Genomic DNA, 25,158 nt, shown 5'->3' on the forward strand with positions numbered 1-25,158 from the left:
GCTTGTCTTGCACATATGAGGAACAGAGTTTGGTTCTCAGCATCACATAAAAATAAATACATAAAATAAAGGTATTAAAATATGTAGTTTGGGTGAGGGCATGAGGAAATGAGAATGCGAATACATTATGGCTGGCAATTATGTTGGTATATCTCTCCTGGGAGAAAATGTAATAATATGAATTGATAGCTTGAAAATGTATATATCTTCTAACCCCAGATATTTGACATCTAGAAATATTTCCTAAAGGAATGTGTGTGCATGTGTGTTTATGACATGTTTGCATATAAAGAGAGTATATAAATGGTAAACCTGAGAAGATTTTTATATTGATAAGTGAGCAAAAGCAAAGAATAAGATAATATGTTAATATCTCATTTATTTCATGCCATACATAAACCAAATGTAGCCCTGACTTTCTAAATGTCCACTTTGAAGTTAGTAACATTTATCATATTAACATACATGCCCATAAATTCAAGACTAAAACCAGAGAAATGATACAAGTTTCATTGAAAACTTCCTTAGAGAATAGAGTAGGGTGGAGTTATTTCATATACTAAACTGCAAAATCTTTTAAATCACTCACCCTTCAAACATATTTCTCTCCTTTTTTTATCAGTTTGATGGCCTTCTGCAGCTGTTCTTATCACCTCCCTTTATCTCAAACCCATTCAGTGTTTCACCCCCTTTCTGTGGTTAATATCTTTTTCTCCCCTTCTTTCTTCTTTACCTTTACCACCACCACCATGCAGCCTTCTGTGTTTCTTTAGTCTAGCATATCCAGAGAAATTTTCCTTCATGATTGAAATGTTCTATAAACTGCTCTATTCAATATGGCAGCCACCAGTCACATGTGGCTATCGATCACTTTAAGTGTAACTGTTGTAACTGAGAAAAAATATTTTTGACTTTATTAATTTTGGCTATTAATTATTAATTATTAATTTTGGCTATTAAATACTTGAACTATGGCTAGTACAACTGAGGAAACATATTTTAAAATTTTCTATTTAATTGTAGGGAATCTAATTTAAATTATCAACATGTGGCTAGTAGACCATCCTTAGGTGGAATAAGCTAGGTGTCCTTTGGATCTTCAACTTTGCCTTGTTGAGTACAGAAGATGTGGAACATGACATGCTGATTTTTCCTCAGGATCTACCTTGCTTAGAAAACACTGAAAATTATGATAGGATTGTATATAACTAATAATTTCATTTATTCTCATAGGTATATGCAGAAAAAAAGACATAGACAAAAATATTCAATATGGTTAATTTATGGTAGTACGATTATGGATTATTTCTTTCTATTTAATTTTTCTGTTTTCCAAGTGGTCCAGAGTGGATATTTATTACTCTCATACTTAGAAAAAAATTCATAACACACATGATTAAAATGCCTTTCATGTAGGATTTTTTAAAAAAGTAAAACAAGGAAAGCATTTCTTTTAAGGGTTCTGTAAGCAACTTCCAGAACAGTCTCTCACTTGGCAAATGGGGAAAAGCCCAATGACGCCCCCCCACCCCCCAGCATGGCCCAGGAATGGCATGTGTATATGTTCTCCCAGCTGCTTCCTCACATCAAATAGCTAACAAACCAAGCTCCAAAGCCAAGCTAATTCCCGCTGTCATCATTGATGAAGAGCGTACACAGATGGAGAAGTAAATAAAAGGGAGAGGTGGTGAGTTTTCTATATTTGACCCAGTTACTATTTTTGCCAAATAAGGAGAGAAAAGCTTAAGATTTGAAGCATGAGGAAATAGATCCTGATATTGTGAGCAAAATCTTGCTGCTCTTTTTTAGCCCTTTCTGGATTGCATTTTCTTGGAGTCAAGACAGAATCTGGCACAATTCATATAGACTCCAAGTTGTATCCTTCAACCCAGAAAAGAGGGGCTATTTGAAATAGGCAGAGAGGAACCATATAGTGGATATGAAAAGTATCCACTGATCTGGGGATCTACAGGGTAAGAATGGGGCTAAAACTTTACTACATTTTGTCATTTCTCATATTTCAAATTTGAACTGCAAATCAACTTAGGGAAAAGTTGTAAATAATTTATTGTTCCTACTGATAAACAACAGTAGGAACAATAAATTATTTTATGCATTTTTATTTATGGCTTAGCTATAAGCAGATGAACACAATGGTCATGTCCCCTCTCAGTACACCCCACCATAATACTATGCCAGAAGATTTTTGTTTTGTCACTCATTTGCCATCTTCCTGATCATAACTATAAGGATTCATGCTTTAATGCCTTCAATGATTTCTCATGTTTATTTCATAAAGGGCCCTACATAGCCAAAATGCTTTATGGGACTCCTAAAAATGAAGCTAGAATAGAAAGTCTTCAGGTATGGTAAATGAGGGGTTACTTAGGAGCAGATGGCAAGTGGAATCATTCCAAGGCCTTCTTGCCATCAAATAAGCAGAAATTTCCCATTGTTCTTGCTTTCTGAGTGCGTCTCCAGAGACTAATGCCTATTTCAGCAAGACAGAAGGAAGGTAAGCTGCTGTATTCTGAGCCTAGTTGTGTAGCAACAGAAGGTAGACCATGTTTTGACTTTCAAATTGTATTTATTTTCATTAGTTATTTTTAGTTAGTTCAAGTCTAGAATATTTAAAAACCATCCTTCCCTAAATAGCTTTTGTTCCCCCAAATTGGAAAACTAAAACTAAAATTCTTTTGAGTTGCAAATCATTACATTAATGCTTATAAGACATCCTTTTTATTAAACAACCAGAGATCAAGTGAGCAGAAATAGATCTTCTGGAGTCCTGAGATATGCTTCTACTCAAGTTGATCATGTTGGTCTTGAACACTGCCTTTGTTAGTCAGCTTGACATTATTATAGCAAATACCTGAGATGACAAATGTACAAAGAGATAAGTGTTATTTTGGCTCACAGTTTTGGAAGTTCTAGTCCATGACTGATTGGCCCCATCTCTTTTAGCTTATGGAGAGGCAGCACATCATGGTAGGAGTATGTGGCAGAGCAAAGCTGTTTATCTCATGACCAAGGAGGAAAAAGGGAGGGAGGTAGGGAGGGAGGGAGGGAGAGAGAGAGAGAGAGAGAGAGAGAGAGGGAGGAAGAGAGGAAGAGACAGGAAAGATGGGGTAGTGGGGTTGGGGGGATATGAAGAGAATGCAGAAGAAGCCAGGGTCCCACAGTCTTCATTATGGCACACCCTCAATGACTTAAAAACCTCCCACTAAGCCCTACATTTGTTTTCATACTGAAAACTGGGTTCAGTGGCACTTTAGCACTGAGCTACATCCCCAAGCCATTTTTATTTTTATAATTTTGAGACAGGGTCTTGCTAAGCTTCTTACATCTTCACTAAGTTGCTGAGGCTTAGCAACTTCAAGCATACTTCCTTTTGTCCTGGTTCAATGCTGGCCTTGAACTTGTGATCTTCCTGCCTCAGTCTCCCAAGTTGCTGGGATTACAGATATGCACAACTGTGCCCATCAAGGCCCCATTTCTTTAAGATTTCACTACCTCCCTGGGGACCAAGACTCTAATACATGGGCCATGGGGTGCATTCAAAATCCAAACTATAGCATTCTGCCTCTGGTCCCCAAATATTCATGTCCATCTCACAATGCAAAGTGCTGTCAGTCCATCCCTGAGAGTATCCAAAGTGAACTGTTCCAGCATTGCTCAAAACTCCAATATCTCTTTTGAGATTCAAGGTAAAACTCAGTTGTGAGTGTCTATAAAAATAAATATAAAAGTTATATACTTTCAAGATACAATGATTGGACAGGCACAGGGTAAATATTCTTATTCCAAAAAAGAAGAAATAGGGAAGTAATAATGAATTTATCCAAAGCAAGACTGAAACCCAGCAGAGCAAACATTAAATCTTAAATATCCATGTCTGGAATTTGGGGCATACTGTGGTGGGATGTGGACTCACAAGATCCTCAACAGCCCTATCCTTGTAGCCTTGCTATTTATAATCTACTTGGTCACTCACTCCCTTGGGCTGCTACTGTTCATCACCTATAGCTTCCCTCAGGAGGAATTGCTAATTTTAGGCACTTGTGTCTCCTTGGTATCTCTATTGAAACTTTAGCTTCACTCCCATGCATTGTCCTGTTTGAAGGATGCTTGAAGGGACAGTGATCATACAACATGCTACTCAAACCTCCAGATTTTCCTTTGAAATCTGGTTGGAATCCTCCAAGATGCCATACCTCTTGGATTCTGCATGTCTTCAAAGCCAGCATCACATGGATGATGCTAAAGTATGCTGCCATCTTGAGCTGTAAATGGGCTTACTTAAACCATGGCTTTGGTGACCTTTGAATATCTTATCAGCTCAACAGGGAACATGAATACCTAGGCAGTTTTGAGTGCTCAGGACATCCTGGGGTTTTTTTCTGAAACATTCCCGCCCTGAAAAGCCTTTGAATCAAATTTGAATTTCTCCATATCTGAGCTTGTGATGGATGGGGTGGGCTTTATATTCCCAAGATATCCTCAAGGCACCCTTCCTATTGTCCTGGTACAAAATGACTTGGCCTTCTTTTTATTGAGGCTAACAACTATACCTTATTTTGTTATTTTTATACATGTTCCTTTTCTGGCCAAACTGCAAGTTTTTATATTCTGCTCCTCTTTTGTTCTTGTTTCTCATAGAAAATTTGGCTAAAAGTAGCCAATGCCCATGCCACTCCCTTAATGCTTTGCTGCCTTGAAACTTTCTCTGCTAAGCAATACTAGTCCATCCTCTTTAAGCATAGCCTCCCACAAAGTCTCAGGGCATGGACAAAATTTGGGCAAATTCTTTGCTATGATGTAACAAGGCTGGTTTCTAGACTAATTACCAGTAGAATCCTCATATCCATCTAAAATTTCATTGGCTTAGCCTTTATTGTCCATATATTTGTCAACATTCTGGTTTACTGAAATCTTCTCAGAATCACCCATTAACCTCTAAGTATAGTATTCATAATCAGTATGGTCATATTGGGAAGTCAAAGTGAGATCCAGCATCTCAGTCCTGTCTTGATTCTCCAAACTTTTCCTCACTCCTCTCATAAACTGACTCCAAAGGCTCTTCCACATTGTCAGATATATAAGAATGGCAAAGACTCTACTTTTTAGTGCCAATTTTCTATGTTAGTCAATTTTCTGTTACTATAGCATATATCTGAGATAACTTGAAAAGAGAAAAGTGTTATTTTGGTTAAATTTTAGAGGTTCCAGTCCATGATCAGGTGGATCCATTGCTTTTATTCTTCGGGTGGGAGTGCTGGATGGCAAAGAGGAGGAACACATGATGGACCAAAATTGTTTGCCTTATGGTCAGGAAGCAAAATTAGTAAGAGACATAATTCTTTTTGGTGCATGCCATCAGTAACCTATAAAACCCCAGTAGGCTCCACCTCTTAGAGTTTCACCATTACCCATAATTCCTCCATGGGGACCAAGCCTCAAACACATGGGCCTTTGGGGGACATTTAAGATTCACAGTATTACACTGCCCTTGAAGTATTTTCTAAAACTTTCCTTCTTGTAGATTTCCAGCGACTCTAAAGAGGTGAATTCTCCTTGTTTATTACATACAACATGACTATCAATAAGTTCTTGACATCATCCATTTTCAAAAATACTGTCTTACCTCTAATGTATAAGTGTTTTAAGGACATTATTTATAGTAGACCTAACTTGGGCTACTCATTGGGCCCAGCACCAATGAGGCCAGGGTCATAGACTCAATCCCGAATGAACTGTTTAGCTTTAAACAGAAGATGGAAGCTCTGTTTTTCCACACCTCCAGATTGTAGCTCCCACACTTCTTGCTATGTTGTAAAATGCATTGTTCTCATAAAGTGGACTGTATCTTGGTGTTCAGCCTGTTTGAGAGACTATAAATATTTTTTCCAGCAGGAAAATAGGAGCATGATTATTCAGAATTCTAGGCCATAGCAGAAGAGAAAGAATAGGAAAATGGTAGAGCTGGGTTCCAGAAGGGAGCCACAGAGCAGTATGGGTGTTTGGAGGGGCAGACCCAGGGCCGCAAGTAGGAGACAGCTCAACCAGGCAGATTGAGTATGATATGCAGCAAGCAGTAGGTTAGGGAATTGTAGGAATGAAGATCTTAGATGAGGGAACCAACACTGTGTAAGGAAGGTCTAGGAAAACTTATTGAACCTGTTACCAGAGTCCTGGGCCAGTGCCCTGACTCTAGGGCTCCCAACAAAGCAGGTCCAGCCTTGCCCCCAAAACCAAACCAAAAGGGTAATGATGAAAGGCAAGAAAGGAACTTTAATCAGTATGGTCATATTGGGAAGGCAAAGTGAGAGCTAGCATCTCAGACCTGTCTTCAGTGTGCTGACAGGAGTAGTAGGTTTAAATAGAGAAAGAGGGGGCTGGGGTTGTGGCTCAGTGGTAGAGGGCTTGTCTAGCATGTGTGAGGAACTGGGTTTGATTCTCAGCACCACATGAAAATAAATAAATAATATAAAGATATTGTGTCCATCTATAACCTAAAGATAGATAAATAGAGAAAGAATTGGGGCTGGGGCAAGAGGTATGCATACTGAAGCAGTCTTAGTCATACTGTGTCTAGTTGATCATTCCTCAGTTCTGGCTCTATGAGGTGGCTACACAGAAGTCCTTATTACTTGAGGGGACACTTTCCACTTGCTGCTCAGGATATTTCTTTATCAGAAAAGGGTGTTGCATATCTTGCCTTAGGCCTAAAGGGGTCAAGAATGGTTAGGTAAATTTAGGATTAATAAACCTTGTATTAACTAGTTTTTAGATGACCACTCCTTAAATAATTAACATGTCCACATGTAGAGCTGAGCAGGGATCTGTTCCAACATTTAAGGCAATAAAGGAAGTTAGGTATGCAGCCTTCCTTCCCCCTCCCTCTTCCATGGTGGCTGTGACTGGGGACTTTCCACCTGGCCGAGGAGACCTGAAATAGACAATCAGAAGCTCACATGGCAAGGAGTGGGGGGCAATGACCATGGGTTCCCGCAGGCTGAAGCAATGACCCTGTCAACTAGTGACAGATGCCCCTAAACTCAGCCAACCTGCTGTTGGCAACAACAATTTAGATGGCCTAGGCCTTCCTACCTCCAACTTCCCTTATAAACATTGTTCTTACCTTTCCCGCCACAGACTTCTCTGGCCCTCACCCTTTTGCGGACTGGTGAACCTCGCCCAGGAGCGTCCCCCAATAAGTCTTCTTTTGGTGCCTTATTCTTGTTCCATGGTTCCTGATCTCATGCACCTTTACTGCTTTACAAAGAAGACAGATTAAAAAAATGAAAGCAGAGGTATCAAGCTTTATCCTGCTTTTAGTTACTCATTGGGCATCTCGGTCCTAGCAAAGGCAGCCTAAATACCCGTTAAATGCCTTTGAACATTTCTTAACATGGTTTAAGACTCTATTGGTGTCATCTTCTTTATGAGATTCCAGAAAACTACTCTCCTCATATCCAGGCAGAGTTTGGAATGCTTCAGTTTGACCTCCATAGGATCTTATTATTGCCTCTATATTATCAATCACCACATTGTGTTTTTATCTTTTACTTGTGTTTTGAATTCTTCCAGTATAACTGCAAGCTTCTTTAGTTTTATATCTCTGGCACCTAGCAATCATGGGCTTCATTCATGTCTGTTGGCTAAATGAATTAATGATTTAGTGAATGGAAGAATGGAGAAACAAGGAGGAAAATGCTAGAGATGTTTGTGTAGGCTGATAAAGGACCAGTAAGTCTTTGATAGCAAGAACATGCTGTGTCTGGTTCTGTAGTTGCCTGGAGGGAAGTTGAAAGAGGTTGAAAGGTGGAGAAAGGAAGTTGGGATCAGAGGGTGAAGGGCTTTGTGTCACCTCCTGAGGAGTTGAAACTTCTTCTCTAATTTGCTGATTCTCAAACTTTAGAGTGTTTACGAATTGCCTGGAGGGCTTGATGAAGCACAGATTAGGGGTCTGAGGATGTAGCCCAGGGGTAGAATATTTGCCTAGCATATGTGAGGCCCTGAGTTTGATCCCTAGTACCACCACCACCACCACCACCACCACCCCCCCACACACACACAGGTTACTGAGCCACATTCATGAAATTATTTTTCTGGGGTTGTTCTTCAATTTTGCATGTCTAACAGGTTATAAATTCCAAGGTGATACTGATCTGCTGGCATGGGATTACCATTTGAGAACTGCTACTCTAAAACATGGGCTTCAGGGTATAAAGAAATGAATCAAGGGTAGCTCAGACTTGAAAAAAATGTGGTCTAAAGTGGGATCCTGACATAGAAATCTTTTCTTTCATTTATTAGTTCACTCAATAAGCATTTAATAAGCACCGACTATGTACTTGACATTATGTTGGTGCTGGAGACACTAAAGTAATCAATGAATTGAAAGAGAGTGTTCATGGTGAGTTCAGATGTAAATTTGACGTATGTCTAAGTCACCAAAGGGGCAGACTTTGGTTTTCTAAAATGCCATCTCCTTTAGCTCAGGCTTATTTCCAGATTCTGAGGCTACTCTTTGGGATCACAAGGCATTTAGCTATTGGGACAAATGACAAGGAGTTCTTCTACACTCTTAGGAAGGAAGTACCAAAACTATTCTGGCTCCATAGTAGAGGAAGCATTACTTTTTACATGAATTCTGCTGTCCCAAGTTTGTCCAGTTGCAATTGGTATTGATTTATCCTTGGGGTGGCTTCCATGTATGAGAGCTGTGGTATTGCTTTAAAGCAAATCTCATTCTGACTGTACATTAGACTAATTGAGGAGCCTTTTTATAAGATCCTAGTGTTCAAGCTCTTTATTAGACAAATTAATTCAGAATTTCTAGTATAGGGCCTATCCTAGGTATTTTATAAATGTTCCCTAGGTGATTCTAACCAGAATCCTACAGAATTCTCCTGTACAGAATAATCTAATCCCCAAAAGCTGAGCTTAAGCACTTGTGATGAACAGAGATTCTCAGAGGCTATTATTGTTCAAAATGGATCCCAAAGGGTAGGATGGCAGAAATTACAGGTGGCTTCTGGAACTCAGTAAGTCACTGGAATGTCATGTCTTTTGATTCACTATCAGTTTTGTATGGGTATTAATAATTTTGAAAAGTTTCAGAAACATTGCTCCATCATTATGAAATAACTGCCATGGTTGTATTTGTTTATCTCTGTTCCTTTCTCCATTTCATCTCCAAAATTTAGTGTCATGGTTAAGAGCCCTGAGTTAGAGTAAAACAGAGTTGGTTTCAATTCCTGGCTTTATCACCATCATATATCCTAGCTGTGTGACATTCTGTAAGCCTCACTTTCACATCTATGAAACAGTGATGTTAGTACCTACTTACAGGATTCCTAAGGTTGGAGTTAATTCATTAAATAAAGTATACTATGATTCTTGAAACATAATAGGTGATGGATGAGTATCTGGAGGTTGCTTGTCAAATATCTTCACTGTCTCTGGGCAGTGGAATTAGGATGGTGTTTTACTTTATACTCTTATGTATTATTTTAAATTTGTAGATGGCATAGTTACCTTTGCATTTTTTAAGTGCCAACGTGTGGGGGTGGGGGCAAAAGAAGCCAATTGTCATGCCATGGCTCCAGAGAGTGGGGAACAAGCTCTGAGATCATTCAGGTGGTGCCTCCAACAAATGCAAGAAACTCTGCTACCTTTGTGCTATGAAAGCTTATTCAGTTTCCACTTCACGTTCTCCAGGGCAGGATTTCATGTCTGGACCATTTCATTTTTCATTTAATTCAAAATACTAGGAAGTTCACTTTCTATGTCGAACCCAAATCTGTCTGCTTGTGATGCCCTCCCATTGGACCTACCTAGTTTTGCCTCATGGAGCCCAGAACAAGCTTAATAAATTCTACTATATCTGATACCTTATGACAAGCCTTGATATAGTTAGAAAGAGCTCTCCTGTCATTTTGAAATTAGCTCTTTTCCAAGATTTCCCAAATGTGTCAACTGTTCCTCAGAGGCTGTAGAAGTAGATATTGAAATGGACTACAAGGTGCAAGATGTTTATTATGAATCAGTGCTTGTAAAAGGAATGGGGAAAAAAGCAATATTAGGGAAAGGAAGAAGTTGAAGTATAATTCTGGCTCAACAAAAAAAATCTCATCTCATTGAGTCAGGGAGCTCTGGAAGGATTATTGCCTGTGAAAGTTGGCCATTGGCAGGCTGAAATGGCCAGCCCAACATCCCTCAGTTCCAAGAGGTGGGAAGGGTGCCATTTTGTTTGAGAGAGTTGTCTTCAGCTGAGCCTGTCTGCTGACTGCCTGCAACTGGCAACAAGGACTTTCTTGGAGAGGGATCCCTGTTAGTGCATTTCCATGTTTATCTGACTATCCATTGTGCCATGTGGACTCACTTCACACAATTTCAAAGCCCAGGTCTTCCAGGAATCAATGGAGCCAGTAGATCTGTCTTTCTGAGAGGAAGTTTAGAAAAAGCAGATGAGAGAGGTTAATTGGACAGATCATAGCCCTGTTTCTTCAGTTGATTTCAGGATTATAATTGATATCAATCTCCCTCTTTCCTCTATCCAGAGTCTCCCCACCCTCAACTACTACCTCGGTGACCCTTATCCTTGAGGGATTTGACATCTTGCCCTTTCATTTATAGTCACAAATGGGCAAGGGAGTACCAAGAACTATCCCAGTAGATCACCTGTTTCCATACCTTTGTTTGAGAGCAACCCTATTTCTGATGACTAGAAACAATTGCTTTTGTCAAGACAATGATTTTTCCTGCTTTTTACTGGAAGTAAGGAGTTCAGACTGCCCAAGTGACAGCTGTATATAATTCATTGAGACTATTACTCTGTTTCATGGATTAGGTTTTCCTAATTAGGTGATTGATCATGAGGGTTTTGCCCTCATAAATGGATTAGTCCATTTATGGATTCATCAGGTTTGAGAGAAGGGGCTTTATTTTAAAAGTGAGTTTTTTCTTTGTTTCCTAGCCACCATTGATGTTCCACCTCACTACAAGCCCAGAAGCAATGGAGCCAAGTGACAATGGATTGAAACTTCTGAAACTGTGAGAAAATAAATGTTTCTTCCTTTAAGTTGATTTTTCTCAGGTATTTTGTCACAACAATGAAAAGCTGACTAAGATATATTTATCCCAGGCCTCTGTCCTTGGCTTATAGATAGGTGTCTTTTACATGTGTCTCTATATCATCTTCCTTCTGTACATGTCTGTGTATACATTTCCTCTTTTTATAGGATACCAGGCATATTGGATTAGGCGGTCACCTAAAGAACTAATTTTAACTTAATTTTATAAAGATCTTGTATCCAAATATTGCACATTTTGAAGTAGTGGAGATTAACATTTCAGGGTATAAATTGTGGAAAACAGACAGCTCAGCTCCTAACAACTGGGTCATGAGTTTTTCTACTCTTTGTTTTCCAGAACTCTCTATTATTTCTATTGGGGTCATAACACCAATGGAAGCCTCAGATTTAATTCAGTGTATGGCATCCTGAAGGATGTTTACTCATCCTTAATAAATGTTGCTTCTGAGTTAATGTTTTAGCTGTGCCTTCAGGAGGCCATTCCAGTGTTCTCTCAGGTCAGCAGGTTCTGGGTGTTTTACAAACAGTGGGGCCCATGGTATGGATGGTTCCATTCTCACATATAATGGCTGTAAAAAGGGTCCATTGGTCTGATGTGATATTATGCAGGATCACTTTGTGATGTATCAAATACTCCAAAAGCCCTCAGATAACAGTGCTAAGCCCTGTAGTCAAAGAAAGGTGAATTAATGTTATTCCTGTGAGAATAAACCACTGACCTTTCCAGATAAGGATGGCTCAGTGGGACTGCCAAGTACTCATTAGGACTCTAAGGAATGGTGCCATAGTGGGCACTCTGTTATTTTGTGTTGCTAACAAGTTGGATGTTCAGAGGCAACAATAATTAAGTTTTAACTAGCCTTTTTAAGTGGGAGTCTTTGCTATTGGACCTCCAGTTAACCTTCATTTCTGCCATCATGACCACTCTATTCATGTGCTCATTATGCCAGTTTGGAGATGCCTGATGTCATCTGAAGGCTAACTAAAGTCAACTGACTGAGTCATTTTGCCAACCTGATTTTTAAGTGCCTCTTCCATGATAAAGCTTTATAGTGGGTGTCAGTAGGCGATACAAACATTTTCATATTTTTTACTTGTTCTCATACCCATACACAGGCTTCTCTCTCCTGAATTCCTCATCTCCTATAATCTGGTCTTCTCTTTCTAGGACCCCAACTCAGGTGACCTATCTATTACTTTTTCTATGTAAAGTAGGTGACCAGGTTACTGTCCAAAACTCTGTTCATTGAGAAGATTTTTCAAGGCCATCATTGTGTGAGGCTATATTGCTACCACCCACACGTACCCACATATGGATGTCTCTATATTCATAAACCAAGTTCAGTTTTCTTCTGTATCAGAGGGTGGTATGGTCATAAATGTCACCTAATAGAGGGTCCTGGGTCAATAGTGATGGTCATGGGGATCTGGGCTACCAATCCTACTCATACTTAATCTCAAACATCTTATGAAAAGTTGTTGGTAAACCCATTTAATCTAGTGACTTGATGCATCTTACAGAACCCAGCCCATAGGGGAAACTTTTGCCTCTTGGCCTCTTGATGGATAATGTTCTAACATTCTTTTTCTACCAGAACCCAGTAGCATATACCATGAGTTTTTTTTTTTTTTATATTTCTTTACTGCTGGTCTCATTGCCTAGTTCCAGAATTCAAGTGACTTGTTTTGTGACTTTTCCACTGGAGTTTGCCAAAGCCTGTACATGGTATTGTTTCTTACCATTGATGCCTTTAACAAACACCATAGGGTCTACTACTATATGACTTAAGAGGTAAGATTGCTTGTACTAATAATGAGAACTTGATACAAAATCCTTTCCTATTGTGAGTTCCCCTCAAAGCTGGTAATTTTCCATATCACCTAGTATATAAGCTGGAGATCTATTCTTAGATGTGGAATATGGTTCCCTAGAAACTGAAGTAGCCCATCAGTGTTTTTGTTTTTTATTTATGGTTGGAGATACAATTTATAATAATCTATATTTTACTTTGGAGGGACTATCCTAACATACTCTTGACTACTGGAACCCTAAATGTTTTTACAGATGTGCAAGTCCTAAATCTTTCTAGAAGTCATCTTCTATTCTCTGGAGAATATGTGTCTTACCAAGCCTCTGACACACTTGGTAGCTCTTGCTTCCCCATCCAGATTACCATAATGTCATTGATATAATAGATCATTGTGATGTTTTGCATGATATTCAAATGGTCCAGATTTCTTTGTACTATATCATGACCAATGGCAGGAGTGTTAACTAGCCCTGCCTGAGTACCGTAAATATGTATTGTTTTCATTTCTTTGTGAATTCAGACTTATTCTGATGTTTTTTTAATCAATGGCTACAAACCATGTATCAAGGCCATATAAATCTGATTCATAAATAGTCACATCTGGTGAAGTGATTATGATTAGGAATTATTACTTGATTAAACTTGGTGTAGTCTATAGTCATTCTTAAGAAACAATTAGGTTTCTGCAAGGCCAGACTGGTAGAATCAATGGAGATATGATGGGGACAACCATACTGCATTTGTTACATTTTTAAAGGAAAACTAATTTCTGTCCTCTGTTTCTCCTTCCCATTATGCATTATTGTTTTTTATTTGCTATTTTGATAAAGAAGCAGATTCAGATGTCTCCATTTGCTTTTCTAATGTGATAGCTCTTGCTCCATAGTCTAAGGACCCAGGGTGGCTATTCCTTTAGCTGTTAAATATATCTATCTTAATTAAACCTTTGAACAAGTTGAGGATAATTATCAAGTATGTCCACAGATAGAGTGGATCACTGTAAGCTAGACCTTGGCCAGGATTCCATGTATTGCCTAGCCTTTTTATTCTTTCATTCCAAACAATGGACATGATAATAATACTTCAGATCTCTGGACAAAAAATGTGAATTCAGTCTCATGGCCCAGGAGTTCTTGAAATGTCTGGATGTTCCTTCATCCTTAGTATACCTCTATAACTTTGCATCTCTTTGCTATAAGATCAAGGTAAATCATTATTGTGTGTATTTGCAGTGATTTTTAAAGGACCTTCCTCTAGTGGACTCAGCCACTTAAGTCAATGGGTCTAGATCAAAACACTCTTTTAGATTTAGAAATTGGGCCAGGAATTATACTTTTATTGACATGACTTCCCATAGTGTCCCGGTCATGCATCTTAATTTCTTCTGCTGATACAAAGATGAGTAGTACCCTTTCCCCTTTCCATGTATTTTGCTTGTAAAGATTTATGTAATATTAACTACCTTCATAACACTCTTACAGATCAGATTTTATTCACTGCCACTCTAACCTTGCCAGTCATTATGACAATTGTGACTCTGTGGCTTCTGGCATTTAAACTCCATTACTTAGCCTCTATAGCTTTTGGCATCTTCTCATACACATTAATATCAGTAAACTAAGTTTTGTGACTGCCTCTCCTACACTAATCATCCCCTTTCTGCATAATGGATACACCACTGAAGATATATTATGTTGGTACCCCAGTCATCAGAGCATTTATTCCCTATGGCCTTAGTACATGGTATGTCTCCAGGTCTATCCTATAAATTATAATCATCTGATTCTATCTCAGTGGTATGAAGTAGATTCATTCTACTGTACCTATAACTCTGAGCCATTTAACATTTTCTTCTACCACCTTTCTTGGCATTTCAACTCTACTCAGTATGGGCCATTATTTCCCATGTTTTTAGGAGCCATTTCATTAGGAAGTTCATATCTCCTGGGATGCTCACCAGATTGTAAAATTCTGCATCTCTGGAGAGCACTCATTAATCAATAGACTCTTCCATATCCAGTGTTATCCACCTCTCCTTTGTCAAACACCCTCAGAATCCAAACCCATGTATTGCTTCCTAAGCTTCTGATGGTACATGCTGACAAGTTTCTTTAGGGTAGAATCTCTTTCTTCCTTTATCAGGCCCAGTACTTTTTTAGCTGGGTTATCCTGTAACTTAACTCTAGCGATAGTTCTGGTTACCAGAAGTGGTGTTGGGAGAAGATACTGAGGGAGGTACATAATACCTTTTTGGTAGAGACTTCTGAACTGTCTTTTAGCAATGGAATGGAGAACTAACCCCTTATTAGATGGGCCGCTTCTGTAGACTCACAAAATTTTGAGATATCTATTACTTTATCCATAAAGTCTGAACACATCTGGCTCACTAGTGACTTCTTTCCTATAGGACAATCTTCTGAATTTTGTTAAGAGTTTTAACAATTGGAAAACTATTTTGAGCCAGGAGCAATCTATGCTCTTCTTATCACCAGTGAGGGAATCCTCTCTGCCAGCCTGGGTAGATACTGTGAGAGATCCAGCTCCAAACATCTATTTTATTCTCTATTTCTGTGGACCATGCCTAGTACTAACTTCTGCATGCTGAGTTTTCTGGAAGCAGACAGTAAGATGGCATTTAGAGTACAGGATATTTTTAGGGAATAATTCCTGTGAAAGGAAACATGATTGAGTAGATGAAGTAGCCAAAATGCAATGTTGACCTGATAAAGCCTTGGCTGACCAACCAAGATGCCCAGGAAAAAGTGTTGCCCTTCACAATTGCCCCAAAGCAGGCTGAATGGTTAGTCCTTCTTAACCTGTCACCCCTCACCAACCTTGCTCAGTCACCAGATGATGGCAGCCTTGGGAAAGGCATTAAACTAAGTCATGTTGCTTTCAGTAGGTGTTATCTCAAGATAAGAGACTCTCTGCAGTTGAGAAAGACCCTAAAGGAGCTGATAACTGGAGGCTGTGTTCCAACCATGCTCTCTGTAGGTAGGTTGTGGTCCTTCCTTGAGGGGAGATCTACATGGTATGTGTCCATGCCCACCATCCATATCACTTGCCATTCTGGTGACTATTCTGTGTCAGTACTGGTTACAGTTTGTGAACTACCTCACTAATCAAAAAGTCCAGAGCAGAACACAGTATTGACTCAGGGACTCTGAGTCAGTACACAGTGCCCTGGGACCAATACCTCCTTAGAGCAGAATCCAACATGTAGCCTGTGTCCTCAACATGGCATTTTCTTTTTCTCAATCAGGTTATGAAAATACACAAAACTACCATAGAGAAGGGAAGGAAAAATAGCAACTATAGAAGTATAATGCAATGGGGGGGAAATGGGTATTAGAGTCAGGGTAAGATCATGGAATTCCCTGTCCTGCCACTACTTGTTATGTGACAAGCACATAGTTATCATAAATATTTAAAAATTTATATTTAAGTTCTCTGAGCTTCTGAACTTCTCTGTAGAATGGGAGTAGTAAATATGTACCACATGAGCTTGTTCTAAGATTTAAGTGAAATAATTGTGAAAATTTGCTCACTGCTACATGCTCAGCACCAAGAATGACATCTGGCCCATAGATAGCACTCAAGTGTTTGAATGAATGAATGCATGAAAGAATCAATAAGTTTGATGCTCAGTACATGCTAATTTTTATGATCAGAATTCTGAATACTTCATGTATTCATTCATGTGATCTTTGCAGAACTCCTTTTATTGTTACATCTTTACCATTTTATACTTGAAGAAGGGTAAAGTCATGTTGCCAACAAGCAGAGGAGCCAGGATCAGAGCTCAGATCTTTGTGCTTTGAAAACGTGTAATCTCTTTCCCCTACAACTTTCTGTTTGTTACCATCTGTACCATCACACTGAGGATTTTCTGTTAGATCAACCTATTCATAGTAAGGTGCCCTCATTGCTGTGGCTGAGACTGCAGACTATTTGATAATTATTTAGGATCTGTTAAGAATGAATACTTTATCCTCAAGGATAAATCTACACTTCCATATTTTAAAAGAGTAGTCTCCCCACATGTAGACTTTCAATAATGTAACAGATAAGTATCAGAAGACCAAGAAAGAAGATTCATTCATTCATTAGGTGTAATCTCAGCTGTGAAGCAACCCTAAAATGAATATTATACAATGTACTTTGTACACTTTAAAAAGCACTTTTTTTCTGTTGCTGCAAGTTTTCCTTGCTCTGTTCTTTAGCTTTCAACTGGCATTTGCTGATATCTTGATGAATTAAATGTGCTGGTGGAGTTGAGCATGGCCCTTCCAAAGGAAATTGCTGCAAGCCCATCAGTACATGCCACTTACCAAGCCTAAATTCTCTAAATACCTTTCCATAAAACATTGATTTCAAGATACCCAAAGGACCAGTTTGGAGCTCTTGGTTTCCCTTTGTCTTCTGTGTCCTTAGAAGGATGAATCCTGCAAAATGTTTCTCTTCCTGGCCAGGTGAAACTAGGCTATAATTAGACTTCCTGGGGGCTCTTGAATATATAGCCAGCCCTAGATCTTAATCTTAAATCTTGGAGACCAGAATCTCATGTGCTTTTGAAAGTGTGTAAAATATGTTATGTAATACTCATTTCAGTGTTGGCTCACAGCTGGATTAAACCTTGACTGATGAATGAACCTTTCATATCTAAAGGCAATAGCTAAGTAATACAATTCTTGAACTGGCAGCATTATGACAGTACACATGCTAGGAAAGTGTGAGGAGCTTTAAAAACAGACATTTTCTGTTCATTTTAGCTTTCTTACTCTATGAGAAATCTCATCAGCTCTATGGCTTCATTCTTAGGAAACAATGAGAACAGGTCTGATCTTACAAGAGTTAAGTAATTAAGGATTGGAGGGATTGGAGGTACCCACCATATTCTCCATGTTCTTTATTTTCTCAAGAGTGGTGACTTTTCCTGTACAGCCACTGTCCAAGAGTTATCTCATTATCTACAAACTATATCCATTATCAGGACGATTACCACCATCATAATCATGTGTCATAGAATATGATTATATCTTTACCTTAATATCCCCCCACAACTTATTTTCTTCAGGAGCCTTCATTTAAACACTTTGACGTTTTTCACTCAGCAAGTAACTGCCATCATTCACTCAAAATTGAGTGATGATACATTCCTTTGGTCTAGTATATGTCTGTTTTCCTTAATTCTGAGAGAGAGAGAGAGAGTGTGTGTTATTGTTTGGATGTGAGGTGTCCCCAAAAGCTCATGGGTAAGACAATGCAAGAAATCTTAGAGATGAAATAATTGGGTTATGAGAGCCTAAACTTAATCAGTGCTTTAATACCCTGATAGGAATTAATGCAGGAGGTTAGTCCCTGGGGGTGTGCCTTTGGGGTTTATATTGTCCTTATTTCTCTCTCTCTCTCTCTCTCTCTCTCTCTCTCTCTCTCTCTCTCTCTCTCTCTCTCTCTCTCTCTCTCTCCCCCCCCCCAGCCTTCCTGGTGTCATGTTCTGAGCTACTTCCCTCCACCATGATGTCCTTGTTTCACCTCAAGCCCTGAGAATGGAATTGATTATATATGGACAGAGACCAATGAAACATGATCCCTAAATAAACTTTTCCTTCTCTAAATGAGGGGGAGAAGAAGAGGGGGAGAAGGAGAGGGGGAGAAGGAGAGGGGGAGAGGGAGAGGGGGAGAAGGAGGGGGGAGAGGGAGAGGGGGAGAGGGAGAGGGGGAGAGGGAGAGGGGTGAGAAGGAGGGAAAAATGGAGAGGGAGAGAGGGGGAGAGACAGAGAGAGAATATGAATGAGAATCACCACCAAATCCAATTGCCTCTATCTTGAAAATATATCCAGAACACACATACACTCATACTCTCTCACACACACTCCTAATATAATATTTTCTATATATAATCCCTAACCTAGATCACAGCCCTAGTTAGCCTTAGGGTCCTAACTAATATTTCCAGTTATTTTACATGGTCACTCTTGCTCCCTATAATCATTATTTCTTCAATAGCAGCCTGAGCACTCCTTTATCAATGTAAAGTAGATCCTGTAACTGTCCTGCTCCAAGCACTTCCGATCACACTCAGAATAAAACCCATACTTCTTGCTATAAGCTGAGAGGCCCTGCATCATCTGGTCCCTTCTGGTCTTTAAGCTTAATCTCCTCTCACTTTATTCCTTTCTCACTCTGCCCTAGACACACTAGATGAAATGAAATAGGTGAATGTTGTAGGATGCATGATGGGACTTTTTTTTTGTACTCTTGGGTCTTTGGCTAAAGCTCAGAATAGCGGGGAGCGGTGCGGGGGGGGGGTGGAATTGGTGTTAAGTAAATTAATAATAATGAAAGTTTTCAGTTACTCAGCTGCAGGCATTTTTCTAAATGCTTCCATGTTTTGACTAATTTAAATACAATCTCATGAGGTGGTTATTGTTATGGCTCTCATTTGACAGCAAAGGAAACCGAAGTGCAGAAATGATAAGTAATTTGTCTGAAGCCACACAAACAATGAGTGCAGTGACCAAGAATTAAGTCCAGGTGATCTGATTCTGGAGTCCATGCCCTTCACAGCCACTTTTCAACTATTTCTTAGGCTCAAGGGATCTACCAAGGAGCTACCCAATATGCCTTTTCAGTGCTTGATGAGAGGTGATTAAACTGCTCCTTTAGACTCTCACTCCCATCATCCCATCCAGCCTACATAAGCAAAAGAATGAGGAATTTTGAGGGTAGGAGAATCTTTGAAGAAAGAGAATTTGGGTTAGTGGGGAATTATTAAGAGAAGTGGGGGCATTTTTCCCTCTTCCCCATGAAGGGGGAAAGGAGTGCTCATCTCAAGTTCAAGCCAAATGAAACTGAACTGCTGATAAGTTCTCAAGTGCCAGTCACACTGAACTCCTTAATGGCAAGGGCTTTGTGTTTTTGGCTTTCTGTATCTGCAGTTCCTAGCACAGTGCCAGGCACAGTGAAGAGCCCAGTACACGTGAGTTAGTGAGGCACAGCTGTGCTGGAGAATTTTCATGCAGGTACTTCCCTCAATTGGCTGGGGAACACTCAGGAAATGAGATAAATGGTTTGGGCCTTCAGTTGCTTATGAGCTAAACAGGTGATGTAAAGCAGAGAGCAATTACAAAAAAAATAAAAATAAAAATAAAGACAAGTACAAAAAGGCATGGAGAAAAGTTTCAGTTGCCAAGTATGAAAACTAAAGGAAATCAACAAGGAGGGCTTAATAAATGTTGCAGTTATTATGTTCATTAAGTAGATGTCAAAAGAAGACATATAGAGATTATGAAGTCCATGGATTTATGCCCATAGTGCAATCAGACATGCTAGGAAGATTCAGTCACTTTGATTTGCTGGGGCCCATCTCTCAATTTCTATGACTGACTGGGGCCCAAAGACTTGGGAACATTATTACTGGAAAAAAATAATGATAATGGAACTTGCTGGAGAATAATGCATACATCTTACAGCTGCACCTGACTCTACTACATCTGTGCCCATCAGTAAGCACTGCCAGATTCTCTTGAGTTATTGTAGCCAGAGTTAGGGAGGCTGGAAGCCATGGCCCCTGCAACAGATGGAGGTGGGAAAATAGAGTGGGAAAGTATAGGAGAGTAATATACTTCCAACAACCATCATGGCCAAGGGCATTCTAGAGAGGCCTCTTTACAAATAAATGACAGGGTAGTGTAGACCACTGGCTATGAGCTAGGGCATTGGAGCCACTCTGGCTTCAAATTCTAGCTCTGATTAGTTATCATGATTAACTTATTAATTCAGGCTCTGGCATGTAGCATGTTAATCAATCCTTTTATGACTGTTTTGTTATCCATAAAATGGAACTAATAATCGTGCCAACCTCATGAGATTGTTGTGTTAGATGAAATAATAAATGTAAAGTGGTTGGCACATAGCTACTGCTTAACAAATATTTGCTATTATTATCTCATACCAGTATTTTTCTTGCTTTGCTTGCAACACATTGATAATAAAAAAAAATTTAGGTAGCCATGACCTTGATATTTCATTAATTAAATAGCAATAAATAACAAATATGAACATACTGAATGTTATAAATGTAAATTATTATTTCATAAAACTTTAAAAATGTGTTTGTGTATGCATATGCCTATAATATATAGACATATATATATTAATACATGTATGGCTACACATGAAAACATGCATGGTTATACATGAAAACATATACATTCTTTTATACAAACACAAACCTTTAAAGATACACACATTTACAACATATTCACATGTACATATAAAACTTGCATATGGGGGCTGTGGTTGTAGCTCAGTGGTAGAGCTCTTGCCTCACATGTGTGAGGCCCTGGGTTCAATTCTCAGCACCCCATAAAAAAAATGAAGACACGAACATACACAAATATACAGATATATACACATATGTACACACACATACATGCATATGCATATAAACATTCAATGAGCTGATACATATATATATATACCTACACACACATACATCCAACACATACATTAATGAATGTACATATAATGCATACATAAAAATACAAATATATATATATATATATGCAAGCACACACATATATGACATACATGCATACTCAGATGCACATACATTTACATATTTATTCATATATACCAGTATACATAGACACAAATAAGTATTCACAAAAGAAAGAATTTGGGACCATACTGGTACCTTATCCACTTTGCTTCTTTGTCCCCCACCAAGAAAGAATCTCTGTGCTGGATACTGAGAATAAGACAACCCCTGTTCTTTAGGATTTCAGTGTAATACTCCACTCTTACTCTGCCAATTCCAAGCTTGTTACCCTAGAGGCTGTGGTAGAGATGACCAATCCTCCACCTAAACTCATGATTCCCTTCCATTGTTTGAAGTGGTCCCTGGGAGGTGGCTGTTTAGCCAGGGACTTTATTTCTTGGTCTTTGTTATAGTTTGAGGGGTTATGTGACTAGTTCTCATCAATGGGACATGAGAGAAAGAGATATATATATTATTTCCAGATCAATCATGCATTTTTCCTCCACCCTGTTTTTCCTTTTTGTGTGTTTGATACAGAGCAGCATAGTGACCTGGAAACCATTTATTGAGGACAATAAAGCCACAGAATAGATGGAGACTGAGTCACTGATTTACTGTTAGGAGAGATGCCTGCCTAATAGAAACAACCTTTGGGGCTTTTAATTGAGTGAGAAATAAAATTCACTTGTGTTACATATTTGGATCTGTTTGTTCTAGAAGTTATCCTACCCTAACTAATACAATTGCATCTTTCTGGATTTATAATTTGGAGCAGAATATTCTGTAAGCTTGGTCATGGATTTCAAAGTGATGTGAAGCTATTTAAAATCTGCTTTACTGATTATGGCCATTAGTGCTTGCACTCTGTAAGTGGGCTGCAGATTTTTAATAAAGGAGAAAAACATCTGAGTTACTATTGACCTTGAAATAATTTAGGCAGTGTCAAATATATAAAGACTATTTGTTCTATTTAATAAATGACTATATAGCACTTACTCTGCTAGGCCCTTTAAAACTGCTTTATAAATATTGCCATTTTCTATTTTCTCAACAAACCTATGAGCTAGGCTTTCTTATTACCTCCACTTTACATATATGAGGAAATTAAGGCAATGTAAGTTTAAGTAATTTGCCCACGGTCACAGAGCTAATAAGTGGCAAAGTCCAGAAGAAAGCCCAGGCAATCTGACTCCAAGCCTATCTCATACCAGGTTGTCTCCCATTAGTGGATGAAATGAGGTTTCTGCCCTACACTTTGGTGATAAGTGGATTTCATTCCTTCATTCAACGTCAAAAGAAGTAGATCTTTTTTTTTTCAGGAGTATTCAGGACCATAGTTTCACCTTCCACAAAAGACAGCCCCCAATCTGCAAAGTATTCCTGAGCTAAGAAGTAGAGGACTGCTACCTACTGCCTCCATGATACCATTTTGTGTGTTCTTGGAGGTTCGTGTGTGTGTGTGTGTGTGTGTGTGTGTGTGTGTGTGTGTTTCTGTGTGTACATGGATGGAGGCAGCGAGCCCCACAGAGTTGCTTTGCTTGTGAGAATTAATAGGATCATAGCACATAGTGGTATGATTGCAAATAGAAAGACTGCTCTGTTCAAACAAATCTGTTTCTTACTTCATGCCAAGAACTAGATTGGGTAAACTTGCATTCAAATTGGCCTTGGTGCACGGATTGTTGCTTCTTCTGTAATAAACCCTTGGTTGTGGCCAGATCTTGTTAGTCCATAATCCCAGTCTGAAAGCTCTATAAGACAAAATTGTCTCATGTCTATGAGTTGTTAGAGGCCCACCATATCTGTATGTAAGAGTAAAGGAGGGAGAGAAATATCCTAACACTCTCAGTCATCTTTTTTCTTTCCTGAAACTAAATGAGGTTGGGTCATTAACTGTCATATGCTTCTTCCTTCTTCCTTGCTTAGAAGTTCCTACAGGAATTCTGTAACTCTTTTCACCTCTACTTTTTATTCTTAAGGGTTTACTGTTCCCCTTAAACCCATTGTTGAGGCACTCCCTCCCCATCTTTGTCTCTATCACTTTTTAAAATCCCAAGAACACGATATTTCTTTTTTTTTTAAAGAGAGAGTGAGAGAGGAGAGAGAGAGGAGAGAGAGAGTTTTTAATATTTATTTTCTAGTTCTCGGCGGACACAACATCTTTGTTGGTATGTGGTGCTGAGGATCGAACCCGGGCCGCATGCATGCCAGGCGAGCGCGCTACCGCATGAGCCACATCCCCAGCAGAACACGATATTTCTACATGATTATATCTCTAGATATAAACTCAAAAGAACCTAAAATATCAGAGTTTCAGGGCCCTTAGAGATGATCTTCTATCCCAACTCCTTCGTGACATTAATGAAAAGGTGATTTCCTGCAAAGGTTATGCCTGGAAGTGGAAGTGAGCAAAACTACTACTGAGGTTTGACACATGTGCCCAAGTCAGGGTTATTACATTAATGAGCCATATCTGGACAAAATATTGATGTTCTTGGGGGGTTAGCTGCTTATGCAGCATATACAAAGCCCTCAACAGACTCCTGTTCAAGGGGTCACATGATTAAGTGGGTATTCTGGGCTGGTAAGAAGAGGTTGCAATTCTGGGCTAAAATGTAGAAAAAATAATGGATACTAAACATCAAGTCCCCTACTCTAGGTTTTCCATTGTGTTCTGTTCTTACATGCTCAGATATTGAGGCAACAAAGCATTAATTACCAGAGCTACATTATTTTATTTGAGCCTGACTGTAGTCTTCCAATGTAAGTTTTACTATCTTATTTTGCAGGTGAGTAAACTGAGGTACAGATATATTAAATAGCTTTTCGCCTTGTGAGTCATTGCAGAACCAGGATTCACACACCTAGCTCTGTTTGATTTCACAGCGCATGTGTTAAACATAGCAATGTGCAGACTGCTTAGTCACAATTGGAGAATGTCAGAGGATCTCAGAAGTTTGCCTGGATTTTCTTTCATCAATCTGGTGACTTTTTACACATTTTCTTTAGGAGAATCAGTAGGTAGCATCTAAGAACCATGTTTTGGCTGGCAAATAGGACTTACTATAAACCTCACAAAGTAGCAGGAAGAGTTTGGTTCTCATATACACTGGAGTCTGTCTTTCACAGCCTGTTGTCCTCTAGTAACTCATTGTTTCCTCTAGGAACATGATTGGCTGGCAAGTAGCCTGATGGAAGTTGCTCTACAAATGCTCTGTCTTTGTACTAAGGGACTGGAAATTTTATGAGTTTGGTTTCTGAGGAACTATTGCAATTCAAATGAGAAGCAATTGATTTTCATTTTCATTTTATTCCAAAGAAAGAGAAAGCAAATCTAGAACAGATAGCTACCTCATTGATGGTGAAACCTGTAGCAATGTCGGGTAGGGGTAGGAGCACAGGCGGTAGAAAAGAATATTGCTTTCTTTGCTGGAATAAAGCTTTCATTCCTATCAATACCATCTAGGATTCAGCACTTTCTTCACTCCTTTGACCATGTAATGAAGAAGAAAGATAAAAAATAAGTTGATGTCTCCTTAGTATATTCCTGAGTGAAGCCATGTTTCTTAGCACTTAAAGAACTAGGCAAAATCTAGTAAATAGTATCTAATTTTTATATAGTACTTGGTATATTTCAAGTGCTGTTCTAGGTGATTATATAGTCATTATTTTACTTAATTCTCATGACAACCTTCAGAGG

At 39.0% G+C, this 25,158-nt stretch overlaps 1 long non-coding RNA gene across 1 annotated transcript in view; it reads left to right on the forward strand.

Annotated features, from left to right (window-relative positions):
• Positions 1–25,158, forward strand: part of LOC144371604 (uncharacterized) — a 138,997-nt gene that overhangs the window by 16,668 nt on the left and 97,171 nt on the right. Inside the window, exon 2 of the long non-coding RNA XR_013431572.1 lies at positions 10,985–11,061. This is a non-coding gene — a long non-coding RNA (uncharacterized LOC144371604). The remainder of the gene's footprint in view (positions 1–10,984; positions 11,062–25,158) is intronic.

This window comes from Ictidomys tridecemlineatus, chromosome X (genome assembly GCF_052094955.1).
Source record: "Ictidomys tridecemlineatus isolate mIctTri1 chromosome X, mIctTri1.hap1, whole genome shotgun sequence".
Classification (NCBI taxonomy): Eukaryota; Metazoa; Chordata; class Mammalia; order Rodentia; family Sciuridae; genus Ictidomys; species Ictidomys tridecemlineatus.